The sequence below is a fragment of the Bos indicus x Bos taurus genome, chromosome 23 (genome assembly GCF_003369695.1).
Source record: "Bos indicus x Bos taurus breed Angus x Brahman F1 hybrid chromosome 23, Bos_hybrid_MaternalHap_v2.0, whole genome shotgun sequence".
NCBI lineage: Eukaryota > Metazoa > Chordata > Mammalia > Artiodactyla > Bovidae > Bos > Bos indicus x Bos taurus.
Genome location: NC_040098.1, coordinates 11,356,346 through 11,373,244, shown reverse-complemented (window position 1 = coordinate 11,373,244; position 16,899 = coordinate 11,356,346). Strand labels below are relative to the sequence as shown.

At 44.0% G+C, this 16,899-nt stretch overlaps 1 long non-coding RNA gene across 1 annotated transcript in view; it reads right to left on the bottom strand.

The window, feature by feature from the left end:
• The window catches only part of LOC113881544, a 42,528-nt gene that overhangs the window by 10,519 nt on the left and 15,110 nt on the right, over positions 1-16,899 (bottom strand). The window contains exon 2 of the long non-coding RNA XR_003508057.1: positions 1,006-1,139. This is a non-coding gene — a long non-coding RNA (uncharacterized LOC113881544). The remainder of the gene's footprint in view (positions 1-1,005; positions 1,140-16,899) is intronic.

Genomic DNA, 16,899 nt, shown 5'->3' with positions numbered 1-16,899 from the left:
GATTTTCCAGGCAAGAGTACTGGAGTGGGGTGCCATTGCCTTCTCCGTAGATGTCACCTAGTTAAAATAAATATATAACACCAATCTGATCTCATCTGATCTCAAAATTGTGCTTGCTATATACACACATACCAACACACACACACTGGCGTGGACACATACATGTGCATATGGTCAGACAGACCCTCGCTAAAGTTATCAATAGCTCAAGTTACCAAGGGCTTCCCTTGTGGCTCAGCTGGTAAAGAATCTGCCTGCAGTGCAGGAGAACTGGGCTCGATCCCTGGGTTGGGAAGAGCCCCTGGAGAAGGGAAAGGCTGCCCACTCCAGTATTCTGGCCTGGAGAACTCCTGGACTATACAGTCTATGGGGTCCCAAAGAATTGGACATGACTGAGTGACTTTCACTTTCACTTTGAAGCCAGTGAACCCCACAATTATGAGCTAACGGTGTGGAAGGAGCTGCATCTGGGTTCAAATCCTGCCTCTGGCTGTGTGACAGGGCACTTCACCTCCCTTCACAGCTTTCCTCTGCTACTGAACAGCACCCACGACAGAAGGGTTAATGTGAGGATCAGATGGAATAGTGCCCGCTAAACTGGTGCTTCTCAAACTCCAGAGTACACACGAATCACCAGACTTCCTGGGAATCATGTTACAAGGCTGGTGCCGATTCAGATTCTCAAGTGGGGCTTGACGTTCTAAGTTCCTAGGTTATGCTGCTGGTCCATGGAACCAGACTTTGCATTGCAAAGCACAAACTGAAACTTCACAAAAGGGAAACCAAAACCATGATCCAGTGGTCCTGCCAGTTAAGGAGGAGAAGCAAACTGAGCAAGGATTGTTTTTGGTGCTCAGTGTGAGCTTGGCATGAACTCAGTTCCTCTCGATGCAGAGATGATAACACGTAGGCTTCATTCTGCCCCCTCCTTAGCCTTAGCATGACTCAATTTCCCTTCTTCCACCCAGGGGCCATGGGAACCCACAGAGATGGGGAGTCTCATACCTGGCAGAGTCCTGGCTAATCACCCCCGCAGCCACCAAGGCCTTCAGGTACTCGCTGGGCTGCTAGTGGTGGATGTAGTGTGGAGAACAACTGTTCCTGGGGTCCCCGTTCAACGCAGGAGACTCTATAGCTACCTGGAAGGAAAGACAGGCAAATGAGTGGACTTAAACTGAATGCATCTTACAGGAATTACAATCAGCTCTGAGAGACACACACAGCCTGATGGGAGGAAAAGCAGCACTTTACACACCTGCCGATAATAAACGGAGTTAGAGAAGAAATTCATTATACCTTTAAAAACTAGTTACTAGACCACACATTGTAAAGCAATTTTCCTCCAATTGAAAAAAAAAAAGTTACTAGGGAATTCTCTGACAGTCCAGTGGTTGGGACTCAGTGCTTTGACTGCTGTGGGCCTGGGTTCAATCCCTAGTCAGGGAACTAAGATCCTGCAAGCCATGCTGCTGCTGCTGCTAAGTCGCTTCAGTCGTGTCCGACTCTGTGCGACCCCATAGACGGCAGCCCAACAGGCTTCCCGTCCCTGGGATTCTCCAGGCAAGAACACTGGAGTGGGTTGCCATTTCCTTCTCCAGTGCATGAAAGTGAAAAGTGAAAGTGAAGTCGCTCAGTCGTGTCCGACTCTTAGCGACCCCATGGACTGCAGCCTACCAGGCTCCTCTGCCCATGGGATTTTCCAGGCAAGAGTACTGGAGTGGGGTGCCATCGCCTTCTCCGGCAAGCCGTGAGGCCTGGCCAAAAAACCAAAAACGAACACAACCAGTTACTAATTTAGTTCCTCATCTGCTTGAGGCCACCTCTGTCATCTCCAATCTCCCTCTCCCCCCACGCCCACTCATTTCTGTGTCCAAAATGGAACTTGAGGTTGATGTTCAGGTCAGAAAGCCCAGCTGCTGGTGATCAACAGCATCATCAGGCAGCAGAGCTAAGGGCAGAATATTGTAATTCACTAAGTCTTCTGTGCTCTCCAGGCAGGATGATTCCATCTCTGAGGCCTAGATAAAAACCCCCTTAAAACTCAATTCTGTGTTAAAGATGTGGTCTGTATAGCAAAGCCATTGTTACTCTCACGAGTGGCCACTTGCAGAGAGAGATGGTGAAGTGGTTATAAAATTTCTCCAGAAGTAGCTCTGAGAAAGGCTCCATTTATGTAAAAACTCATGCCCATGCTGGAGAAGACGCCTGAATGCTACGGCATTGTCTGTGGCAAGTGGAGAAGAGAAACCTCTGGCCCCCAAGTCGTCATTATCCTTTAATTTCTTAAATTTTCTTATGACCCCCAATATTATCATCATCTAAATAAAAGTTGACTCACTGGACACTTCTTAACAACAACAAAATGCCCAAGCCTTGGGGAGTGTTGCTAAAACAGAAAGGCATGTCTCTTCTGATTTTTAACATCATCACCATTTCAATAAAAGTTATCCCAGCAAACACAGCTCCAAAGAAAAGCTTACATTTGGGGGTGGCAAGTGGGGAGAGAAGGGTGAGGTCTGGAGGTGCAGTGGGGAGGGGGGCCTTCTGGTCCGAGGGGTCAGGGACAATGTGGGGTGCAGGGCAGGCTGCAGAGGCCCATCCCTGGCAAAGGGGTCCCTGAAGCTCGTGCTGGGGTCAGCCTGGCTCACTCAGGGAAGCAGATCAGGACTGGGACTGAGGCCCTGAGAAGGTGAAGACAGAGGCCTTAGGGAGAGGGTGGTCTCTTTCTCACTGGTTCTGGGTCTGACCAATGAGGAACGCAGGGGGAATCTCCCAGGAGCAAAACCTGCACATAACCTATTTCATGCGGTAAGTGATGCTCTGAGAATACAGACTTTCCTGAGAGGTGCAGTCCCAGGTCCTGTGCTGGGGGCTCCCCTGCACCCCATCACAGGATCCTGTCTGGCCTCTGACAGCCAGATCCAGGCTTGGGGTGACCTGCTGATTAAACCTGTGCTCTTTCCTCAGGAATGAGTGAAACCAGAAGGAGAAATGGTGAGAAGAGCAGCCGGCCCAAGATGGGGGCTCGTTCTCTGTGGTTCACCACCCAGAGCAGAGCCCGGGGCCGGAGCTGGGGCCTGTTTCAGGTTTTTAGGAGGGGATGAGCAGGATGAGGCTCACCTCAGATGGGGCTGCACCGACCCACTGCGCTCTCAGATGTTTCACTTTTGCTCACCTTAAATGAACTCTCTGTGGTAAGGCAAGGCACGAAGCTCATCATAGCTCCTCCCACCTACAGCAGAGGCCTTTGACTGATAATAAATGATACAGTAAGATAATAGATATGCACCTTGGTAGACAAAATCTGTCAGAATCTGATACCCATGGAGCAAAAATATAGAGGGATTTTTTGTTTGTTTTTTATGAGGGGGATGGGGTTTTATGGGTGGTTTCGTGGAGGCTCATGCAGAACTGAATTGGGGAATTTTACTTCTGGGCAGAGATAATTCAGGGTCATTCCCAAACACAAAGATGGGCAGAATGAACAAATAAGCCTCCTCCTCACCTCCCCAACACCCCATCTCCATGCCGCCGCCCCCACTCCCGCTTTCCCCAAGTAGCTTCCCAGTTTGTCATCCCAGGAATCTGGAATAAAGTTTGGGAAAGAGGTGGTCCCTTCAAATCCAGGCATGTGCTCAGAACTCCTGAGTTCTGTTAATGAGTCCTCCCTGTAACAGTGACCTCTCTGATACATGCCGGTGCCTGGCCCAGTGCTAACCTTTCCGAGCTCTCACTGTGGTTCTGAAATGGTTGGAAACTCGCTTCACTGTTTAGGATTCCAGGGACACTCAGGCAGCAGGCTTCTCTCCCTGGAAGGGCCTGCAGTTTAAACCCTTGTCCACCAGGTGGCGCAAAGCCTCTTGTGTTGGTGTTTGGGTCACTAATCTGCAGTGTCTGTTCTGAGACAGAAGGCCTGCCTTCTCCTTCCAAGATGTATGTAACTCTCCAACTCAGGCATGCTCTGTAAGGAGACATCCAGCCCCTGCTTGAACACTTCCAGTGATGAGGCACTCACTACCTCTCGGGGCAGAGTTAGTAGCAGGAGGGAGGGTGGAACTGCAGGCACCAAAAAGCTACCTGTTCAAGGATTTCACTTCTCCTTTCCCAACCAGCCCGGCAATGGTTTTTGCAATTCCTCGCTTCCCAGGCTCTTTCTTGGGAATAACTTAACTCCTTTTCTTATCACCTTATCTCTGAGTAGGTCACCAACTTGCTGAGCAGAGGCCCAGATGAGTCCTCTCTGGGGCACAAGCCTCCCTACCCTCTACCCACACCCTCAGCTGCTGATTAGGAATCGAAAGGACTGAGCTCCCTCAGTTCCCTGGTGACTTTAGTGAAGTCAAGCATCTGAGCCTAAGTTTCCATATCTGTAGAATAAGTAACAGCATTGTCTGCTCTACTGGCCGCATTTTGTTGAGACCTTCAAATGAAATCATTTATTTACTTAACAACTGTTTACTAAGCACCCATGATATACTACCCCTTCATGGATCATAGCCTTTTACCGGTGAAGGGGCTTCATAACTCAGTGAAGCTCTGAGCGATGCAGTGCAGGTCCACCCAAGACAGATGGGTCACAGTGAAGAGTTCTGACAAAACGTGGTCCACTGGAGAAGGGAGTGGCAAACCACTCCAGTATTCTTGCCGCTGGAACCCCATGAACAGCATGAAAAGGCAAAAAGATATGACACGCCCAGGGGAGATGAGCCCCCCAAGGTCGGAAAGTGTCCAGTATACTGCTGGGGAAGAGCGGAGGGCAATTACTAACAGCTCCAGAAAGAATGAAGCAGTCGGGACAAAGCAGGAACGACACCCAGTTGTGGATGTGTCTGGTGGTGAAAGCAAAATCCGATGCTGTAAAGAACAATATTGCGTAGGACCCTGGAATGTTAGGTCCATGAATCAAGGTAAATTGGACATGATCAAGCAGGAGATGGCAAGATTGAATATCGACATCATAGGAATCAGTGAACTAAGTGAAGTCGCTCAGTCGTGTCCAATGCTATGCAACCCCGTGGACTGTAGCCCACCAGGCTCCTCCGTCCATGGGATTCTCCAGGCGAGAATACTGGAGTGGGTTGCCATTTCCTTCTCCAGAGGATCTTCCCAATCCAGGGATCGAACCCAGGTCTCCCGCATTGCGGGCAGATGCTTTAACCTCTGAGCCACCATGGATAAGAGTGGGCGAACTTGATTCAGTCAACCATTATATCTACCACTGTGGGCAAGAATCCCTTAGAAGACATGGAGTAGCCCTCAGAGTCAACAAGAGTCTGAAATGCAGTACTTGGGTGCAAGCTCAAAAATGATGGAATGATCCTGGTTCATTTCCAAGGCCAAACCATTCAACATCACAGTAACCCAAGTCTATGCCCCAATCACTGATGCTGAAGAAGCTGAAGCTGATTGGTTCTATGAAGATCCACAACATCTTCTAGAACTAACACCAAAAAAAAAAAAAAGATGTCCCTTTCATCGTAGGGATTTGAATGCAAAAGTAGGAAGTCATGGGATACCTAAAATAACAGGCAAATTTGGCCTTGGAGTACAAAAGGAAGCAGGGCAAAGGCTAACAGTTTTGTCAAGAGAACATGCTGGTCACAGAAAACACCCTTTTCCAACAACCCAAGAGACAACTCTACAAGTGAACATCACCAGATGGTCAATACCAAAATCAGATTGATTATATTCTTTGCAGCCAAAGACGGAAACACTCTATACAGTCAGCAAAAACAAGACCTGGAGCTGATCATGGCTTACATCATGAGCTCTTCATGGCAGAATTCAGGCTTAAATTGAAGAAAGTAGGGAAAACCCCTAGGCCATTCGGTATGACCTAAATCAAATCCCTTATGATTATACAATGGAAGTGATAAATAGATTTAAGGGAGTAGATCTGATAGACAGAGGGCCTGAAGAACTATGGACGGAGGTTTAAAACATTGTACAGGGGGCAGTGACCAAAATCATCCAAAAGAAAAAGAAATGCAAGGAAGCAAAGTGGTTGTCTGAGGAGAATAGCTGAGAAAAGAAGAAGAATGAAAGGCAAAGGAGAAAGGGAGAGATATACCCAACTGAATACAGAATTCCTGAGAGTAGTGAGGAGAGATAAGAAGGCCCTCTTAACTGAGCAATGCAAAGAAATAGAGGAAAACAACAGAATGAGAAACACCAAAGATTTCTTCAAGAAAACTGGAGATATCAAGGGACTATTTCAAGCAAGGATGGGCATGAGAAAGGACAGAAATGGTGTGGACCTAACAGAGGCAGAAGAGATTAAGAAGAGGTGGCGAGAATACACAGAAGTATACAAAAAAGTTAATGACCTGGATAACCATGATGATGTGGTCACTCACCTAGAGGTGGACATCCTGCAATGTGAAGTCAAGTGGGCTTTTGGAAGAATTTCTATGAACAAAGCTAGTGGAGGTGACAGAATTCCAGCTAAGCTATTTAAAATCCTAAAAGATTTGCTAAAATTTCTTGTAAGATTTGTAAAGTAAATTTTATAAATTTGTTGTAAAATCCTAAAAGATTTGTAAAGATTTGTTGATGTTAAAATTCTGCACTCAATATGTCAGCAAATTTGGAAAACTCAGCAGTGGCCACAGGACTGAAAGAGGTCAGTTTTCATTCCAATCTCAAAGAAGGGCAATGTCAAAGAATGTTTAAACTACCGTACAATTGTGCTCATTTCACATGCTAGCAAGTTTATAGTCAAAATCCTTCAAGCTGGGCTTCAGCAGTACTTGAACCAAGAAATTCCAGATGTACAAGCTGGGTTTCAAAGAGGCAGAGGAACCAGATATCAAATTGCCAACATTCACTGGATCATGGAGAAAGCAAGGGAGTTCCAGAAAAACATGTACTTCTGCTTCATTAACTATGCTTAAGGCTTTGTCTGTGTGGATCACAACAAGCTGTGGAAAATTCTTAAAGAGATGGAAGTACCACACACCTTACCTGTCTCCTGAGAAACTGGTATGTGTGTCAAGAAGCAAGAGTTAAAACTGGACATGGAACAACTGACTGGTTCAAAACTGGAAAAGGAGTATTATGAGGCTGTATACTGTCACCCTGCTTATTTAATGTATATGCAGAGGACATCACGTGAAATGCCAGACTAGATAAATCACAAGCTGGAATCAAATTGCCAGGAGAAATATTAACAACCTCAGATATGAAGACGATACCACTCTAATGGCATAAAGTGAAGAGGAGCTAAAGAATCTCTTGATAAGGGTGAAAGAGGAGAGTGAAAAAGCTGGCTTACAACTCAACATTTAAAAAACTAAGATCATGGCATCTGGTCCCATCACTTCATAGTAAATAGGAAGGGAAAAAGTGGAAGCAGTAACAGATTTTATTTTCTTGGGCTTCAAAATCATGGCAGATGGTCACTTACACTTGCTCCTTGGAAGGAAAGCTATGAGAAACCTAGACAGCTATTAAAAAGCAGAGACATCACTTTGCTGACAAAAGTGCATATAGTCAAAGCTCTGGCTTTTCCAGTAGTCGTGTACGATGGACCAGAAAGAGTTGGATCATAAAGAAGGCTGAGCGCTGAAAAACTGATGCTTTCTAATTGTGGGGTTGGAGAAGGCTCTTGAGAGTCCCTTGGCTGCAAGGAGATCAAACTGGTCAATCCTAAAGGAAATCAACCATGAATCTTCATTGGAAGGACTGTTGCTGAAGCTCCAATACTTTGACACCTTGATACGTAGAGCTGACTTATTAGAAAAAACCTTGATGCTGGGAAAGATTAAAGGCAAAAGAAGAAGGGAGCGGCAGAGGATGAGATGGTTGGATGGCATCACCGACTCAACGGACATGAATTGGAGCAAACTCCAGGAGGTAGTAGAGGACAGAGGAGCCTGGTGTGCTGCAGTCCACAGGGACGCAGAGAGTTGGACACAACTTAGCACTGAACAACAATAACGATTACACTAGGCATTGGTTTAGAGACCAAGTTGTACAGTGGCAGCCAAGACAGATAGGCAAGTGGTAAACACAGCATATGATGTCAGATGGTGATAAGCGACATGAAGGCAAACAGAGTCAAGTGAGAGTCAGTTTCTAAAACTAAGCTGCTAGAGGTATGAAACGCTTGTGAAAGTAGAAGCAAGTCATCACCCCCTGCATCAACTTTCCCCCATAGACTACCTGTCCCCTTCTATCTGACCTGCAGTTCCCACCCATGAAAGTCATGTCTGAGATAGACAGTGTTGTTAGTCTCTGTTACGTGCAACCAAATGCGATCCTAATGGATATGAATTATGCAGACAGGAAACCAGGAGATGATCAACATGGCACAGAGCTATCCTTTTCTATCTCCCTCCTCTGCCCATGGCGGAGCCGTAAGATAAGACCAAGTTCAATTCAGTCGCTCCGTCGTGTACAACTCTTTGCAACCCCATGAATCATAGCACGCCAGGCCTCCTTGTCCATCACCAACCCCCGGAGTTCACTCAGACTCACGTCCATCGAGTCAGTGATGCCATCCAGCCATCTCATCCTCTGTCGTCCCCTTCTCCTCCTGCCCCCAATCCCTCCCAGCATCAGAGTCTTTTCCAATGAGTCAACTCTTCGCATGAGGTGGCCAAAGTACTGGAGTTTCAGCGTTAGCATCATTCCTTCCAAAGAAATCCCAGGGCTGATCTCCTTCAGAATGGACTGGTTGGATCTCCTTGCAGTCCAAGGGACTCTCAAGAGTCTTCTCCAACACCACAGTTCAAAAGCATCAATTCTTCGGCGCTCAGCTTTCTTCACAGTCCAACTCTCACATTCATACATGACCACAGGAAAAACCATAGCCTTGACTAGACGGACCTTTGTTGGCAAAGTAATGTCTCTGCTTTTCAATATGCTATCTAGGTTGGTTATAACTTTTCTTCCAAGGAGTAAGTGTCTTCTAATTTCATGGCTGCAGTCAGCATCTGCAGTGATTTTGGAGCCCCAAAAAATAAAGTCTGACACTGTTTCCACTGTTTCCCCATCTATTTCCCATGAAGTGATGGGACCAGATGCCATGATCTTCGTTTTCTGAATGTTGAGCTTTAAGCCAACTTTTTCACTCTCCTCTTTCACCTTCATCAAGAGGCTTTTTAGTTCCTCTTCACTTTCTGCCATAAGGGTGATGTCATCTGCATATCTGAAGTTATTGATATTTCTCCCTGCAATCTTGATTCCAGCTTGTGCTTCTTCCAGCCCAGCATTTCTCATGATGTACTCTGCATAGAAGTTAAATAAGCAGGGTGACAATATACAGCCTTGATGTACTCCTTTTCCTATTTGGAACCAGTCTGTTGTTCCATGTCCAGTTCTAACTGTTGCTTCCTGACCTGCATACATATTTCTCAAGAGGCAGGTCAGGTGGTCTGGTATTCCCATCTCTTTCAGAATTTTCCAGAGTTTATTGTGATCCACACAGTCAAAGGCTTTGGCATAGTCAATAAAGCAGAAATAGATGTTTTTCTGGAACTCTCTTGCTTTTTTGATGATCCAGCAGATGTGGGCAATTTGGTCTCTGGTTCCTCTGCCTTTTCTAAAACCAGCTTGAACAACTGGAAGTTCATGGTTCATGTATTGCTGAAGCCTGGCTTGGAGAATTTTGAGCATTACTTTACTAGCATGTGAGATGAGTGCAATTGTGCAGTAGTTTGAGCATTCTTTGGCATTGCCTTTCTTTGGGATCGGAATGAAAACGGACCTTTTCCAGTCCTGTGGCCACTGCTGAGTTTTCCAAATTTGCTGGTATATTGACTACAGCACTTTCACAGCATCATCTTTCAGGATTTGGAATAGCTCAACTGGAATTCCATCACCTTCACTAGCTTTGTTCTTAGTGATGCTTTCTAAGGCCCACTTGACTTCACATTCCAGGATGTCTGGCTCTCGGTCAGTGATCACACCATCGTGATTATCTGGGTCGTGAAGATCTTTTTTGTACAGTTCTTCTGTACAAAATACACAGTTCTTCTGTGTATTCTTGCCACCTCTTCTTAATATCTTCTGTTAGGTCCATACCATTTCTGCCCTTTATCGAGCCCATCTTTGCATGAAATGTTCCCTTGGTATCTCTAATTTTCTTGAAGAGATCTCTAGTCTTTCCCATTCTGTTGTTTTCCTCTATTTCTTTGCATTGATCGCTGAGGAAGGCTTTCTTGTCTCTTCTTGCTATTCTTTGGAACTCTGCATTCAGATGCTTATAACTTTCCTTTTCTCCTTTGCTTTTTGCTTCTCTTCTTTTCACAACTATTTGTAAGGCCTCCCCAGACAGCCATTTTGCTTTTTTGCATTTCTTTTCCACGAGGATGATCTTGATTCCTGTCTCCTGTACAATGTCACGAACCTCATTCCATAGTTCATCAGGCACTCTATCTATCAGATCTAGTCCCTTAAATCTATTTCTCACTTCCACTGTATAATCATAAGGGATTTGATTTAAGTCATACCTGAATGGTCTAGTGGTTTTCCCTACTTTCTTCAATTTAAGTCTGAATTTGGCAATAAGGAGTTCATGATGTGAGCCACAGTCAGCTCCTGGTCTTGTTTTTGTTGACTGTATAGAGCTTCTCCATCTTTGGCTGATTTCGGTGTTGACCATCTGGTGATGTCCATGTGTAGAGTCTTCTCTTGTGTTGGAAGAGGGTGTTTGCTATGACCAGTGCATTTTCTTGGAAAAACTCTATTAGTCTTTGCCCTGCTTCATTCCGTATTCCAAGGCCAAATTTGCCTGTTACTTCAGGTGTTTCTTGACTTCCTACTTTTGCATTCCAGTCTCTATAATGAAAAGTACATCTTTTTTGGGTGTTAGTTCTAAAAGGTCTTGTAGGTCTTCATAGAACCGTTCAACTTCAGCTTCTTCAGCGTTCCTGGTTGGGGCATAGACTTGGATTACTGTGATATTGAATGGTTTGCCTTGGAAACGAATAGAGATCATTCTGTCGTTTTTGAGATTGCATCCAAGTACTGCATTTCGAACTCTTTTGTTGACCACGATGGCTACTCCATTTCTTCTGAGGGATTTCTGTCCGCAGTAGTAGATATAATGGTTAAATTCACCCATTCCAGTCCATTTTAGTTCGCTGATTCCTAGAATGTCGACGTTCACTCTTGCCATCTCTTGTTTGACCACTTCCAATTTGCCTTGATTCATGTGGTCCACTGGAGAAGGGAATGGCAAACCACTTCAGTATTCTTGCCTTGGGAACCCCATGAACAGTATGAAAAGGCAAAATGCTAGGATACTGAAAGAGGAATTCCCCAGGTCAGTAGGTGCCCAATATGCTGCTGGAGATCAGTGGAGAAATAACTCCAGAAAGAATGAAGGGATGGAGCCAAAGCAAAAAGAATACCCAGTTGTGGATGTGACTGGTGATAGAGCAAGGTCCAATGCTGTAAAGAGCAATATTGCATAGGAACCTGGAGTGTCAGGTCCACGAATCAAGATAAGACCAAAGAGATCATCAAATCTACTGAACAGACCTCAACACTCCAGGTTAGGCCCAGCTAAGCATGCCAGCTCAAGGAAGTCCTGTGTATTATCCACAGTGATCTGGTTGGAAAGCCCCAGAGTTCTAAACATAGCCCTTGAAATCCCAGCAATTCTGATCAGGAAGGGATTTCCCCTCTGTCAGATGATCGTTCACTTCAGCCAGTGACAGGCTCAGGTTCTGAACCCATGGCATGGGATGAAGGTGTACAAATCAGATTCCTGGGAAGCGAGCAGGCACAGGGAGGGAATCTCCAAGAGATTCTGAAGCACCCGACAAGGCACTTTTCTTCCCACCAGCCCTCAGGAGCATCAGAATCTGGCCCAGTTTAGGGATGGGGAAACTGAAATCCAAGATGTGGGGGGAGCTTGAAGGTCTGGGATCTGGATTTCCTCCAGAACCGCCCCCCTCTCCAAGCTTTGGAATACACCGCGTCAACTCGATCTCTCCACAGACTCTAAGGTGTTTTGCAATATTTCAAAAGTTATGTTTCCCTGGCTGAACAGTGAATAATTCACCAACTCAGGTCTCGATCAGTATCAGAAAGAGAAAAGGGACTTTGACAAAGTAGATCTGAACTAACAGTGCAAGGCCCTCAAAGAAATCACAGAAACAGAAGCTTGGTGGTTCAACCACATCTGATTTTGAGCAAAACAAAGTGCTTTTCTGATAATACAAATTATTTCATTGGACTCCATAGTGAGGAAGACATGTCCAGATGAAAACCCAGCTCCCCTTCAAGGGAAGCCAGTCCTGACGATTCTGCTCCCACTGTTTTAGCTACTGTATCAGTTACACCTGTAGAACATGAACTGAAATCTCAGTGGCTTAGCATGGTAAACATTTGGTTCTGTTTTTGACTACCTTTAGTTTTATTGAGATGTAACGGACATACAACACTATATAAGTCGAAGGTATACAGGACAATGGTCTGACTGAAATGATTATCACAATTAAGTTTAGTGAACATCTGTCATCTCATACAGATACAAAATTAAAGAAATAGAAAAAAACTTTTTGCCCTTGTGATGAGACTCAGCATTTACTCTCAACAGTTTTACATATAACACACAGCAGTGTTCATTATAGTTACCGTGTTGTACATTAACATCCCTAGTACTTATTTATCTTTTAACTGCAAGTTAGCACGTTTTTACTACCTTCTTCCGATTCTTCCCCTACCCCAAACACACTGTGCCTCTGGTAACCAAAAATCTGATCTCTTTGTCTGCGGCTTTGTTTGTCTGTTTGTGAAGCACAGTTGACCTACAACTCTCTGTTAGCACAACACAGCGATTTGGTATTTCTGTACCTTTCGAAATGAGCATCAAGATAAGCCTATTTACCTTCTGTCGCCATACAAAGATATTGTGTAACGACTGACTATATTCCATGACTCATTTATTTTGTAACTGGAAGTCTGTACCTCTTAAATCTCCCTCACCTATTTCTCTCCTCCTCCTATCTCCCTCCCCCCGGCAACCACCTGCTTGTTCTCGGTTATCTATGACTCTTAGTTTCTGCTTAGTTATGTTTGCATTTGTTTTGTTGTTTAGGTTCCATGTAAAAGTGAAATCATACAGTGTTTGTCTTTTTCTGCTTGATTTGACTCACTTTAGCATAACAGCCTCTAGGTCCGTCCATACTGTCACAAATGGCAAGGCGTCATTCTTCTTTATGGCTGAGTGTGGGGGTATCACATCTTCTTCATGCATTCATCTATTGATGGGCGCTGTGGTTGCATCCTTATCATGGTTATTGTAAATAATGAATATCTTTTGCCATCCCCTTTCAGTCTGTGTGTCTTTTAGATCTGAAGTGAGTCTATTACAGGCAACATATTTATGAGTCTTTTTTTGTTTCCATTCACCCACTCTATGTCTTTTAATTGGAACATGTAGTCCATTTACATAAAGTAACTATTGCTAGGAACATATTTATTGTCATTTTAAAAACTGTATTGGGTTGTTTTTGTAGTTCTTTTTTGTTCCTCTCTTCTTTTGTTCTCTTCCCTTGTGATCTGATGACTACCTTTACTGTTATGTTTGGATTCCTTTCTCTTTTTGTGTTTGTATCTATTACAGATTTTTGGTTTTTATAAATCTATGATATATTCATTTATAATAAATTGTTTTTATAAATCTATTTTTGGTTCTATAAATCTATTATAGATTTTACGATGAGGTTTATATAACTATATACATAATTTTATGTATACACAGACAGGTTATTCAGTCACTAAATCATGTCTGACTCTTTGTGACTCCATGGACTGCAGCACACCAGGCTCCTCTGTTCTACACTATCTCTTGTGGTTTGCTTAAATTCATGTCCACTGAGTCAGTGACGCTATCTAACTATCTCATCCTCTGCTACCTCTGGGAGTATTAGACCACCTTACCTGTCTCCTGAGAAACCTGTATGTGTGTCAAGAAGCAGCAGTTAGAGCTGGACATGGAACAACTGACTGGTTCAAAATTGGGAAAGGAGTATGACAAGGCTGTATACTGTCACCCTGCTTATTTAACTTATATGCAGAGTACATCATGCGAAATGGGCTGGGTGAATCACAAGCTGGAATCAAGATTGCTGGGAGAAATATCAACAACCTCAGATATGAAGATGATATACCACTCTAATGACAGAAAGTGAAGAGGAACTAAAGAACCTCTTGATGAGCGTGAAAGAGGAGAATGAAAAAGCTGACTTGAAATTCAACGTTCAAAAAACTAAGATCATGGCATCTGTCCAACAGCAGACAGAAGTGGGAAAAATGGAAGCAGTGACAGATTTTATTTTCTTGGGCTCCAAAATCACTGTGGACAGTGACTGCAGCCATGAAATTGAAAGACACTTGCTCCTTGGAAGAAAAGCTATGACAAACCTAGAGAACATATTAAAAAGCAGAGATATCACTTTGCTGACAAAGGTCCATATAGTCAACAGCTATGGTTTTTCCAGTAGTCATGTACAGATGTGAGAGTTGGACCATCAAGAAGGCTGAGCACCAAAGAACTGATGCTTTCAAATTGTGGTGCTGGAGAAGACTCTTGAGAGTCCCTTGGACTGCAAGGAGATCAAACCAGTCAATCCTAAAGGAAATCAACTCTGAATATTTATTGGAAGGACTGATGCTGAAGTTCCAATACTTTGGCAGTATTGGAGGAGCTGACTAATTGGAAAAGACTTTGGTGCCAGGAAAAATTGAAGGCCAAAGGAGAAGGGGGCAGCAGAAGATACATATACACACATGCACACAACCCTGAATGATCCATAGCCTGCCATATACCTTCTAACTTCCTCTTATAGATTGAATTCCCCCAAATTCCTGTATTGAAGCCTTAACCTTCAGTACTTCAGAATATGACTATGTTTGGAGAGAGTGTCTTTAAAGAGGCAATTAGGTTAAAGGCCCTAATTACAGTGGGCCCTAATTCAATCCGACTGGTGTCTTATAAACAGTGGAGATTAGGACAGTCAGAGAGACACCAGGGATACGTACACACACGGAGTAAAAACCATGGTAGGGAACAGTGAGAAGCCAGCCGTCAGGAATCAAGGAGGGAAGCCTCAGAACAAACCAGCCCTGCCCACACCTGCATCTTGGACTTCCAGCCTCCAGAACTGTGATAAAGTAAATATCTGTTTAAGCTACCCAGTCTGTGATACTCTGTTACGGCAGCCCTAGCAGACTAGTACCTGTTCTGTCCTTTAAGACTTCTCTGTGTTATGGTTCAGTACCTTGATAAATTAACCTGTGATAACGTTTCAATGGAGGTGATGTATGCACTCAGCTGCTCAGTCATGTCCAACTCTTTGTGATCTCCTGGACTGCGGCCCACAAGGCTCCTCTGTCCATAGAATTTTCCAGGCAAGAATACTGGAGTGGGCTGCCATTTCCTACTCCAGGGGACTTTCCCGACCCAGGCAATGAACTCGTGTCTTCTCTGTCTCCCGCACTGGCAGGCAGATTCTTTACCACTGCAGCACCTGGGAAGCCCCATGGAAGTGGTGGAGTCCCTCAAATTTCCCTCAATAACGCATCTAAACTTAAGCATGAATCTTTAATGCATAACCCCTAAAAGAGACCGGCAGTGAGGTAATGTAGGTATTAGTTCAGCACACCTCTTGCCATATTCCTGCTAATAATTGATTTTGCCTCTGGGAGCAGCTCCTCTTCTATTCCTTCATAGTCTCTTGATCCTGGCAATGGGAGAGCTCTGTAACCTAGGCAGGTTCACTGAGAGAAGTTCCCTGACCGCAGTGACTGTTCCAGAGATTGCACATGACCCAGGACAGGCCAATCAGAGACCTTCCCTAGGATTTTTCTAATTGCAGTGGCAAGGAAGTTATCCCCAAGCTGGTGGTGGCCATATCCTCTGCCATGAGGGGATGCCAGGGAAGCAGGAAAGGTGATGTGGGTGCCAGCACAGACTGGTCTCTCACATCCAATTGGCAGGATTTCTGAGCTGTCCTAACCCCTGTGGATCTCCCTTCAATTCTTTTACAAACTTAATAGCTTTCTAATAAGTCTCTCATTTAAAATGGTTTGAGCTGGTTCTGTCTTAGGTAAAGAAGAAGAATATGACTGTATTTTGAGGTATAGTCAAATGATTACTTGGAACCTTTCAAGTTCACACCCAAGCCTGCTACTTTTCTCTTTCCTAGGAGGTAAGTTCCTCATCATTAGAGGTTTTCAAGCAGAGAAGGGATGTTCTTTGTCTGGGATGAATCAGAGGGAATTATTGCACTGGAGTTCAAAAGATTTAACTGGCTGGCAAGAATATTCCCAGTAAAATCATTGATCCTGCGGTGTACAGAGTCCTCCTCTTTTCTCTTGGAAAAAAAAAAAAAACAAAGTTGGAGGATCCACATTTCCTGATTTCAAAACTTACCACAAAGCTACAGTCATCAAAACAGTGTGGTCCTAGCATATGGATAGACATGTAGACCAATCAAATAGAATTGAGAGTCCTGGAAAAAAAAAAAAAAAGAATAAAGGGTCCTGAAAGAAACCCACACATTTTCAGTAAGGGTGTCAAGAGTATTCAACAGGGAAAGAATCATCTCTTCAACAAATGATACTGAGAGAACTGGATATCCACATGTAAAAGAATGAAGTTGTACCTTTTCCTCACATCGTATATAAAAGTTAACTGAAAATGTATCAAAGACATAAATTTAAGAGCTAAAACCATAAAAGTCTTAGAAGAAAATTAGGAGCAAATTTTCATAACCATGGATTAAGCAATAGTTTCTTAAATATGACACTAAAAGCATAAGCAACAGAAAAAATTAGATAAATTAAACTTCATCAAAATTTAAAACTTTTGTGCTTCGAAGAATGCTATCAAGAAACTAAAAAGAGGCAGATACGTTCGTGGGGTTACTCCTTTCTGCCCGT